The following is a 10,848-nucleotide window of genomic DNA, read 5'->3' as shown; positions in this document are numbered from 1 at the left end:
TTCACTCTAGGGCGTTGCTCCAACAGATCGAATAGTTTGGGCCTCAGAAGTCAACGCCAGAAGCATTAAATACAATATAAATACAACAGTTTTTCCATCGTATAAAACGAATAATTGCAACCACTATGAAAGTTATGGTCATTTCTACTATCCGGCCAACCTAGGCTTCACCCTAGGGCGTTGCTCCAACAGATTGAATAGTTAGGGCCTTAGAAGTCAACGCCCGAAGCATAAAATGCAATAAAAATACAACAGTTTTTCCATCGTGTAAAACGAATAATTGCAACCACTATGAAAGTTATGGTCATTTCTACGTTCCGGGCAACCTAGGCGTCACTCTAGGGCGTTGCTCCAACAGATCGAATAGTTTGGGCCTCAGAAGTCAACGCGAGAAGCATTAAATACAATATAAATACAACAGTTTTTCCATCGTATAAAACGAATAATTGTAACCACTATGAAAGTTATGGTCATTTCTACTATCCGGCCAACCTAGGCTTCACCGTAGGGCGTTGCTCCAACAGATTGAATAGTTAGGGCCTTAGAAGTCAACGCCCGAAGCATAAAATACGATATAAATACAACAATTTTTCCATCGTATAAAACGAATAATTGCAACCACTATGAAAGTTATGGTCATTCCTACTATCCGGGCAACCCAGTCTTCACCCTAGGGCGCTGCTCCACCAGATCGAATAGTTAGGGCCTTAGAAGTCAACGCCAGAAGCATAAGGTACAATATAAGTACAACAGCTTTTCCATCGTATAACAGGATCAATAGCAACCAGTGTGAAAGATATGCTCATTTCTACGTTCCGGGCAACCTAGGCTTCACCCTAGTGCGTTGTTCCACCAGATCGAATAGTTAAGGCCTACGAAGTGAACGCCAGAAGCATAAAACACAATATAAATACAACAGTTTTACCATCGTATAAAACGGATAATTGCAACCAGTATGAAAGTTATGGTCATTTCTACTTTCCGGGCTACCTAGGATTCACCCTAGGGCGTTGCTCCAACAGATTGAATAGTTAGTGCCTTAGAAGTCAGCGCCCGAAGCATAAAATGCTATAAAAATGCAACAGTTTTTCCATCATATAACAGGAGTAATTGCAACCAGTTTGAAAGTGATGGTCATTTCTACGTTCCGGGAACCCTAGGCTTCACTCTAGGGCGTTGCTCTACCATATCGAATACTTAGTGCCTTAGAAGTCAACGTCAGAAGCATAAAATACAGTATAAATACAACAGTTCTTATATCGTATAAAACGAATAATTGCAACCAGTATGAAAGTCATGGTCATTTCTACGTTCCGGGAAACCAAGGCTTCACTCTAGGGCGCTGCTCCAACAGATCGAATAGTTAGGGCCTCAGAAGTCAACGCCAGAAGCATAAAATACAATAGAAATACAACAGCTTTTCCATCGTATAAAACGAATAATTGCAACCACTATGAAAGTTATGGTCATTTCTACTATCCGGGCAACCTAGGCTTCACCCTAGGGCGTTGCTCCACCAGACCGAATAGTTAGGGCCTTAGAAGTCAACGCCAGAAGCATAAGGTACAATATAAATACAACAGCTTTTACATCGTATAACAGGAACAATAGCAACCAGTGTGAAAGATATGGTCATTTCTACGTTCCGGGCAACCTAGGCGTCACTCTAAGGCGTTGCTCCACCAGATCGAATAGTTAGGGCCCAAGAAGACAACGCCAGAAGCATAAAATACAATATAAATGCAACAGCTTTTCCATCGTATAAAATGAATAATTGCAAAGAGTGTGAAAGTAATGGTCATTTCTACGTCCCGGGCAACCTAGGTTTCACTCTAGCGCGTTGCTCCACCAGATCGAATAGTTAGTGCGTTAGAAGTCATCGTCAGAAGCATAAAATACAGTATAAATACAACAGCTTTTCCATCGTATAAGACGGATAATTGCAACCAGTATGAAAGTTATGGACATTTCTACTTTCCGGGCAACCTAGGCTTCACCCTAGGGCGATGCTCCACCAGATCGAATAGTTAGGGCCTTAGAAGTCAACGCGCGAAACATAAAACACAAAATAAATAGAACAGTTTTTCCATTGTATAAATCGAATAAGTGCTACCAGTGTGAAAGTTATGGTCATTTCTACGTTCCGGGCAACCTAGCCTTCACCCTAGTGCGTCGTTCCACCAGATCGAATAGTTAAGGCCTAAGAAGTGAACGCCAGAAGCATAAAATACAATATAAATACAACAGTTTTTACATCGTATAAAACGAATAATTGCAACCAGTGTGAAAGTTATGGTCATTTCTACGTTCCGGGCAACATAGGCTTCACTCTAAGGCGTTGCTCCAACAGATCGAATAGTTGGTGCCTTACAAGTCAACGCCAGAAGCATTAAATACAATATAAACACAACAGTTTTTCCATCGTATAAAACGAATAATTGCAACCACTATGAAAGTTATGGTCATTTCTACTATCCGGGCAACCTAGGCTTCACCCTAGGGCGTTGCTCCACCAGATCGAATAGTTAGGGCCTTAGAAGTCAACGCCAGAAGCATAAGGTACAATATAAATACAACAGCTTTTCCATCGTATAACAGGAACAATAGCAACCAGTGTGAAAGATATGGTCATTTCTACGTTCCGGGCAACCTAGGCGTCACTCTAAGGCGTTGCTCCACCAGATCGAATAGTTAGGGCCTAAGAAGTCAACGCCAGAAGCATAAAATACAATATAAATGCAACAGCTTTTCAATCGTATAAAATGAATAATTGCAAAGAGTGTGAAAGTAATGGTCATTTCTACGTTCCGGGCAACCTAGTTTCACTCTAGGGCTCTGCTCCACCAGATCGAATAGTTAGTGCGTTAGAAGTCAACGTCAGAAGCATAAAATACAGTATAAATACAACAGTTTTTCCATCGTATAAAACGAATAATTGCAACCAGTATGAAAGTTATGGACATTTCTACTTTCCGGGCAGCCTAGCCTTCATCCTAGGGCGATGCTGCACCAGATCGAATAGTTAGGGCCTTAGAAGACAACGCGAGAAACATAAAACACAAAATAAATAGAACAGTTTTTCCATTGTATAAATCGAATAATTGCTACCAGAGTGAAAGTTATGGTCATTTCGACGTTACGGGCAACCTAGGCCTCACCCTAGTGCGCTGTTCCACCAGATCGCATAGTTAACGCCTAAGAAGTGAACGCCAGAAGCATAAAATACAATATAAATACAACAGTTTTTCCATCGTATAAAACGAGTAATTGCAACCAGTGTGAAAGTTATGGTCATTTCTAGGTTCCGGGCAACCTAGCCTTCACCCTAGGGCGTTGCTCCAACAGATTGCATAGTTAGGGCCTTAGAAGTCAACGCCCGAAGCATAAAATGCAATAAAAATACAACAGTTTTTCCATCGTATAACAGGAATAATTGTAACCAGTTTGAAAGTGATTGTCATTTCTACGTTGCGGGCAACCTAGGCTTCACTCTAGGGCGTTGCTCCACCAGATCGAATAGTTAGGGCCTCAGAAGTCAACACCAGGAGCATAAAATACAATATAAATACAACAGGTTTTCCAGCCTATAATATGAATAAATGCAACCAGTGTGAAAGTGATGGTCATTTCTACGTTCCGGGCAACCTAGACTTCACTCTAGGGCGTTGTTCCACCAGATCGAATAGTTAGGGCCTAAGAAGTCAGCGCCAGAAGCATAAAATACAATATAAATATAACAGTTTTTCCATCGATTAAAACGAATAATAGCCACCAGTGTGAAGGTTATGGTCATTTCTATGTTCTGGGCAACCTAAGCTTCACTCTAGGGCGTTGCACCACCAGATCGATCAGTTAGTGCCTTAGAAGTCAACGCCAGAAGCATAAAATACAATATAAATACAACAGTTTTTCCATCGTATAAAAGGAATAATTGCAACCAGTATGAAAGTCATGGTCATTTCTACGTTCCGGGCAACATAGGCTTCACTCTAGGGCGTTGCTCCAACAGATCGAATAGCTGGTGCCTTACAAGTCAACGTCAGAAGCATAAAATACAATATAAATACAACAGTTTTTCCGTCGTATAAAACGAATAATTGCAACCAGTATGAAAGTTATGGACATTTCTACTTTCCGGGCAACCTAGGCTTCACCCTAGGGCGTTGCTCCAACAGATTGAATAGTTAGGGCCTTAGAAGTCAACGCCCGAAGCATAAAATGCAATAAAAATACAACAGTTTTTCCATCGTATAACAGGAATAATTGTAACCAGTTTGAAAGTGATTGTCATTTCTACGTTGCGGGCAACCTAGGCTTCACCCTAGGGCGATGCTGCACCTGATCGAATAGTTAGGGCCTTAGAAGTCAACGCGCGGAACATAAAACACAAAATAAATAGAACAGTTTTTCCATTGTATAAATCGAATAATTGCTACCAGTGTGAAAGTTATGGCCATTTCTACTTTCCGGGCAACCTAGGATTCACCCTAGGGCGTTGCTCCACCAGATCGAATAGTTAGGGCCTTAGAAGTCAACGCCAGAAGCATAAGGTACAATATAAATACAACAGCTTTTCCATCGTATAACAGGAACAATAGCAACCAGGGTGAAAGATATGGTCATTTCTACGTTCCGGGCAACCTAGGCGTCACTCGAAGGCGTTGCTCCACCAGATCGAATAGTTAGGGCCTAAGAAGTCAACGCCAGAAGCATAAAATACAATATAAATGCAACAGCTTTTCAATCGTATAAAATGAATAATTGCAAAGAGTGTGAAAGTAATGGTCATTTCTACGTTCCGGCCAACCTAGTTTCACTCTAGGGCTCTGCTCCTCCAGATCGAATAGTTAGTGCATTAGAAGTCAACGTCAGAAGCATAAAATACAGTATAAATACAACAGTTTTTCCATCGTATAAAACGAATAATTGCAACCAGTATGAAAGTTATGGACATTTCTACTTTCCGGGCAGCCTAGCCTTCATCCTAGGGCGATGCTGCACCAGATCGAATAGTTAGGGCCTTAGAAGACAACGCGCGAAACATAAAACACAAAATAAATAGAACAGTTTTTCCATTGTATAAATCGAATAATTGCTACCAGTGTGAAAGTTATGGTCATTTCTACGTTCCTGGCAACCTAGGCCTCACCCTAGTGCGCTGTTCCACCAGATCGCATAGTTAACGCCTAAGAAGTGAACGCCAGAAGCATAAAATACAATATAAATACAACAGTTTTTCCATCGTATAAAACGAGTAATTGCAACCAGTGTGAAAGTTATGGTCATTTCTACGTTCCGGGCAACCTAGCCTTCACCCTAGGGCGTTGCTCCAACAGATTGCATAGTTAGGGCCTTAGAAGTCAACGCCCGAAGCATAAAATGCAATAAAAATACAACAGTTTTTCCATCGTATAACAGGAATAATTGTAACCAGTTTGAAAGTGATTGTCATTTCTACGTTGCGGGCAACCTAGGCTTCACTCTAGGGCGTTGCTCCACCAGATCGAATAGCTAGGGCCTCAGAAGTCAACACCAGGAGCATAAAATACAATATAAATACAACAGGTTTTCCAGCCTATAATATGAATAAATGCAACCAGTGTGAAAGTGATGGTCATTTCTACGTTCCGGGCAACCTAGACTTCACTCTAGGGCGTTGTTCCACCAGATCGAATAGTTAGGGCCTAAGAAGTCAGCGCCAGAAGCATAAAATACAATATAAATATAACAGTTTTTCCATCGATTAAAACGAATAATAGCCACCAGTGTGAAGGTTATGGTCATTTCTATGTTCTGGGCAACCTAAGCTTCACTCTAGGGCGTTGCACCACCAGATCGATCAGTTAGTGCCTTAGAAGTCAACGCCAGAAGCATAAAATACAATATAAATACAACAGTTTTTCCATCGTATAAAAGGAATAATTGCAACCAGTATGAAAGTCATGGTCATTTCTACGTTCCGGGCAACATAGGCTTCACTCTAGGGCGTTGCTCCAACAGATCGAATAGCTGGTGCCTTACAAGTCAACGTCAGAAGCATAAAATACAATATAAATACAACAGTTTTTCCGTCGTATAAAACGAATAATTGCAACCAGTATGAAAGTTATGGACATTTCTACTTTCCGGGCAACCTAGGCTTCACCCTAGGGCGTTGCTCCAACAGATTGAATAGTTAGGGCCTTAGAAGTCAACGCCCGAAGCATAAAATGCAATAAAAATACAACAGTTTTTCCATCGTATAACAGGAACAATAGCAACCAGTGTGAAAGATATGATCATTTCTACGTTCCGGGCAACCTAGGCGTCACTCTAAGGCGTCGCTCCACCAGATCGAATAGTTAGGGCCTAAGAAGTCAACGCCAGAAGCATAAAATACAATATAAATGCAACAGCTTTTCCATCGTATAAAACGAATAATTGCAAAGAGTGTGAAGGTAATGGTCATTTCTACGTTCCGGGAAACCTAGGCTTCACCCTAGTGCGTTGTTCCACCAGATCGAATAGTTAAGGCCTAAGAAGTGAACGCCAGAAGTATAAAATACAATATAAATACAACAGTTTTTCCATCGTATAAAACGAATAATTGCAACCAGTGTGAAAGTTATTGTCATTTCTACGTTCCGGGCAACCTAGGCTTCACTCTAGGGCGTTGCTCCACCAGATCGAATAGTTAGTACGTTAGAAGTCAACGTCAGAAGCTTAAAATACAGTATAAATACAACAGCTTTTCCATCGTATAAAACGGATAATTGCAACCAGTATGAAAGTTATGGACATTTCTACTTTCCGGGCAACCTAGGATTCACCCTAGGGCGATGCTCCACCAGATCGAATAGTTAGGGCCTTAGAAGTCAACGCGCGAAACATAAAACACAAAATAAATAGAACAGTTTTTCCATTGTATAAATCGAATAATTGCTACCAGTGTGAAAGTTATGGTCATTTCTACGTTCCGGGCAACCTAGGCTTCACCCTAGTGCGTCGTTCCACCAGATCGAATAGTTAAGGACTAAGAAGTGAACGCCAGAAGCATAAAATACAATATAAATACAACAGTTTTTCCATCGTATAACAGGAATAATTGCAACCAGTTTGAAAGTTATGGTCATTTCTACTTGCCGGGCAACCTAGGCTTCACCCTAGTGCGTAGCTCCACCAGATCGAATAGTTAGTGCCTTAGAAGTCAACGTCAGAAGCATAAAATACAGTATAAATACAACAATTCTTCCATCGTATAAAACGAATAATTGCAACCAGTATGAAAGTCATGGTCATTTCTACGTCCCGGGCAACCTAGGTTTCACTCTAGCGCGTTGCTCCACCAGACCGAATAGTTAGTGCGTTAGAAGTCAACGTCAGAAGCATAAAATACAGTATAAATACAACAGCTTTTCCATCGTATAAAACGGATAATTGCAACCAGTATGAAAGTTATGGACATTTCTACTTTCCGGGCAACCTAGGCTTCACCCTAGGGCGATGCTCCACCAGATCGAATAGTTAGGGCCTTAGAAGTCAACGCGCGAAACATAAAACACAAAATAAATAGAACAGTTTTTCCATTGTATAAATCGAATAATTGCTACCAGTGTGAAAGTTATGGTCATTTCTACGTTCCGGGCAACCTAGGCTTCACCCTAGTGCGTCGTTCCACCAGATCGAATAGTTAAGGCCTAAGAAGTGAACGCCAGAAGCATAAAATACAATATAAATACAACAGTTTTTCCATCGTATAAAACGAATAATTGCAACCAGTATGAAATTTATGGACATTTCTACTTTCCGGGCAACCTAGGCTTCACCCTAGGGCGTTGCTCCAACAGATTGAATAGTTAGGGACTTAGAAGTCAACGCCCGAAACATAAAATGCAATAAAAATACAACAGTTTTTCCATCGTATAACTGGAATAATTGTAACCAGTTTGAAAGTGATGGTCATTTCTACGTTCCGGGCAACCTAGGCTTCACTCTAGGGCGTTGCTCCACCAGATCGAATAGTTAGGGCCTAAGAAGTCAACACCAGGAGCATAAAATACAATATAAATGCAACAGCTTTTCCATCGTATAAAATGAATAATTGCAAAGAGTGGGAAAGTAATGGTCATTTCTACGTTCCGTGTAACCTAGGCTTCACTCTAGGGTGTTGCTCCACCATATCGAATACTTAGTGCCTTAGAAGTCAACGCCAGAAGCATAAAATACAATATAAATACAACAGTTTTTCCATCGTATAACAGGAATAATTGCAACCAGTTTGAAAGTTATGGTCATTTCTACTTGCCGGGCAACCTAGGCTTCACCCTAGGGCGTTGTTCTACCCGATCGAATAGTTAGGGCCTAAGAAGTGAACGCCAGAAGCATAAAATACAATATAAATACAACAGCTTTTCCATCGTATAAAACGAATAATAGCAACCAGAGTGAAAGTTATGGTCATTTCTACGTTTCGGGCAACCTAGGCTTCACCCTAGGATGTGGCTCCACCATATCGAATAGTTAGGGGTTTAGAAGTAAACACCCGAAGCATAAAATACAATAAAGATACAACAGTTTTTCCACCGTATAACAGGAATAATTGGAAACAGTGCGAAGGTAATGGTCATTTCTACGTTCCGTGCAACCTAGGCTTCACTCTAGGGCGTTGGTCCACCAGATCGAATAGTTGGTGCCTTAGAAGTCAACGTCAGAAGCATAAAATACAATATAAATACAACAGTTTTTCCATCGTATAAAACGAATAATTGCAACCAGTATGAAAGTTATGGACATTTCTACTTTCCGGGCTACCTAGGCTTCACCCTAGGGCGTTGCTCCAACAGATTGAATAGCTAGGGCCTTAGAAGTCAACGCCCGAAGCATAAAATGCAATAAAAATACAACAGCTTTTCCATCGTATAACAGGAATAATTGTAACCAGTTTGAAAGTGATGGTCATTTCGACGTTACGGGCAACCTAGGCTTCACTCTAGGGCGTTGCTCCACCAGATCGAATAGTTAGGGCCTAAGAAGTCAACGCCAGAAGCATAAAATACGATATAAATGCAACAGCTTTTCCATCGTATAAAATGAATAATTGCAACGAGTGTGAAAGTAATGGTCATTTCTACATCCCGGGCAACCTAGGTTTCACTCTAGGGCGTTGCTCCACCAGATCGAATAGTTAGGGACTTAGAAGTCAACGCGCGAAACATAAAAAACAAAATAAATAGAACAGTTTTTCCATTGTATAAATCGAATAATTGCTACCAGTGTGAAAGTTATGGTCATTTCTACGTTCCGGGCAACCTAGGCTTCACCCTAGTGCGTCGTTCCACCAGATGGAATAGTTAAGGCCTACGAAGTGAACGCCAGAAGCATAAAATACAATATAAACACAACAGTTTTTCCATCGTATAAAACGAATAATTGCAACCAGTGTGAAAGTTATGGTCATTTCTACGTTGCGGGCAACATAGGCTTCACTCTAAGGCGTTGCTCCAACAGATCGAATAGTTGGTGCCTTACAAGTCAAAGTCAGAAGCATAAAATACAATATAAATACAACAGTTTTTCCATCGTATAAAACGAATAATTGCAACCAGTATGAAAGTTATGGACATTTCTACTTTCCGGGCAACCTAGGCTTCACCCTAGGGCGTTGCTCCAACAGATTGAATAGTTAGGGACTTAGAAGTCAACGCCCGAAGCATAAAATGCAATAAAAATACAACAGTTTTTCCATCGTATAACTGGAATAATTGTAACCAGTTTGAAAGTGATGGTCATTTCTACGTTCCGGGCAACCTAGGCTTCACTCTAGGGCGTTGCTCCACCAGATCGAATAGTTAGGGCCTAAGAAGTCAACACCAGGAGCATAAAATACAATATAAATGCAACAGCTTTTCAATCGTATAAAATGAATAATTGCAAAGAGTGTGAAAGTAATGGTCATTTCTACGTTCCGGCCAACCTAGTTTCACTCTAGGGCTCTGCTCCTCCAGATCGAATAGTTAGTGCATTAGAAGTCAACGTCAGAAGCATAAAATACAGTATAAATACAACAGTTTTTCCATCGTATAAAACGAATAATTGCAACCAGTATGAAAGTTATGGACATTTCTACTTTCCGGGCAGCCTAGCCTTCATCCTAGGGCGATGCTGCACCAGATCGAATAGTTAGGGCCTTAGAAGACAACGCGCGAAACATAAAACACAAAATAAATAGAACAGTTTTTCCATTGTATAAATCGAATAATTGCTACCAGTGTGAAAGTTATGGTCATTTCTACGTTCCTGGCAACCTAGGCCTCACCCTAGTGCGCTGTTCCACCAGATCGCATAGTTAACGCCTAAGAAGTGAACGCCAGAAGCATAAAATACAATATAAATACAACAGTTTTTCCATCGTATAAAACGAGTAATTGCAACCAGTGTGAAAGTTATGGTCATTTCTACGTTCCGGGCAACCTAGCCTTCACCCTAGGGCGTTGCTCCAACAGATTGCATAGTTAGGGCCTTAGAAGTCAACGCCCGAAGCATAAAATGCAATAAAAATACAACAGTTTTTCCATCGTATAACAGGAATAATTGTAACCAGTTTGAAAGTGATTGTCATTTCTACGTTGCGGGCAACCTAGGCTTCACTCTAGGGCGTTGCTCCACCAGATCGAATAGCTAGGGCCTCAGAAGTCAACACCAGGAGCATAAAATACAATATAAATACAACAGGTTTTCCAGCCTATAATATGAATAAATGCAACCAGTGTGAAAGTGATGGTCATTTCTACGTTCCGGGCAACCTAGACTTCACTCTAGGGCGTTGTTCCACCAGATCGAATAGTTAGGGCCTAAGAAGTCAGCGCCAGA

This window comes from Calliopsis andreniformis, unplaced genomic scaffold (assembly GCF_051401765.1).
Source record: "Calliopsis andreniformis isolate RMS-2024a unplaced genomic scaffold, iyCalAndr_principal scaffold0015, whole genome shotgun sequence".
NCBI lineage: Eukaryota > Metazoa > Arthropoda > Insecta > Hymenoptera > Andrenidae > Calliopsis > Calliopsis andreniformis.
This window is presented reverse-complemented; position numbering follows the sequence as displayed.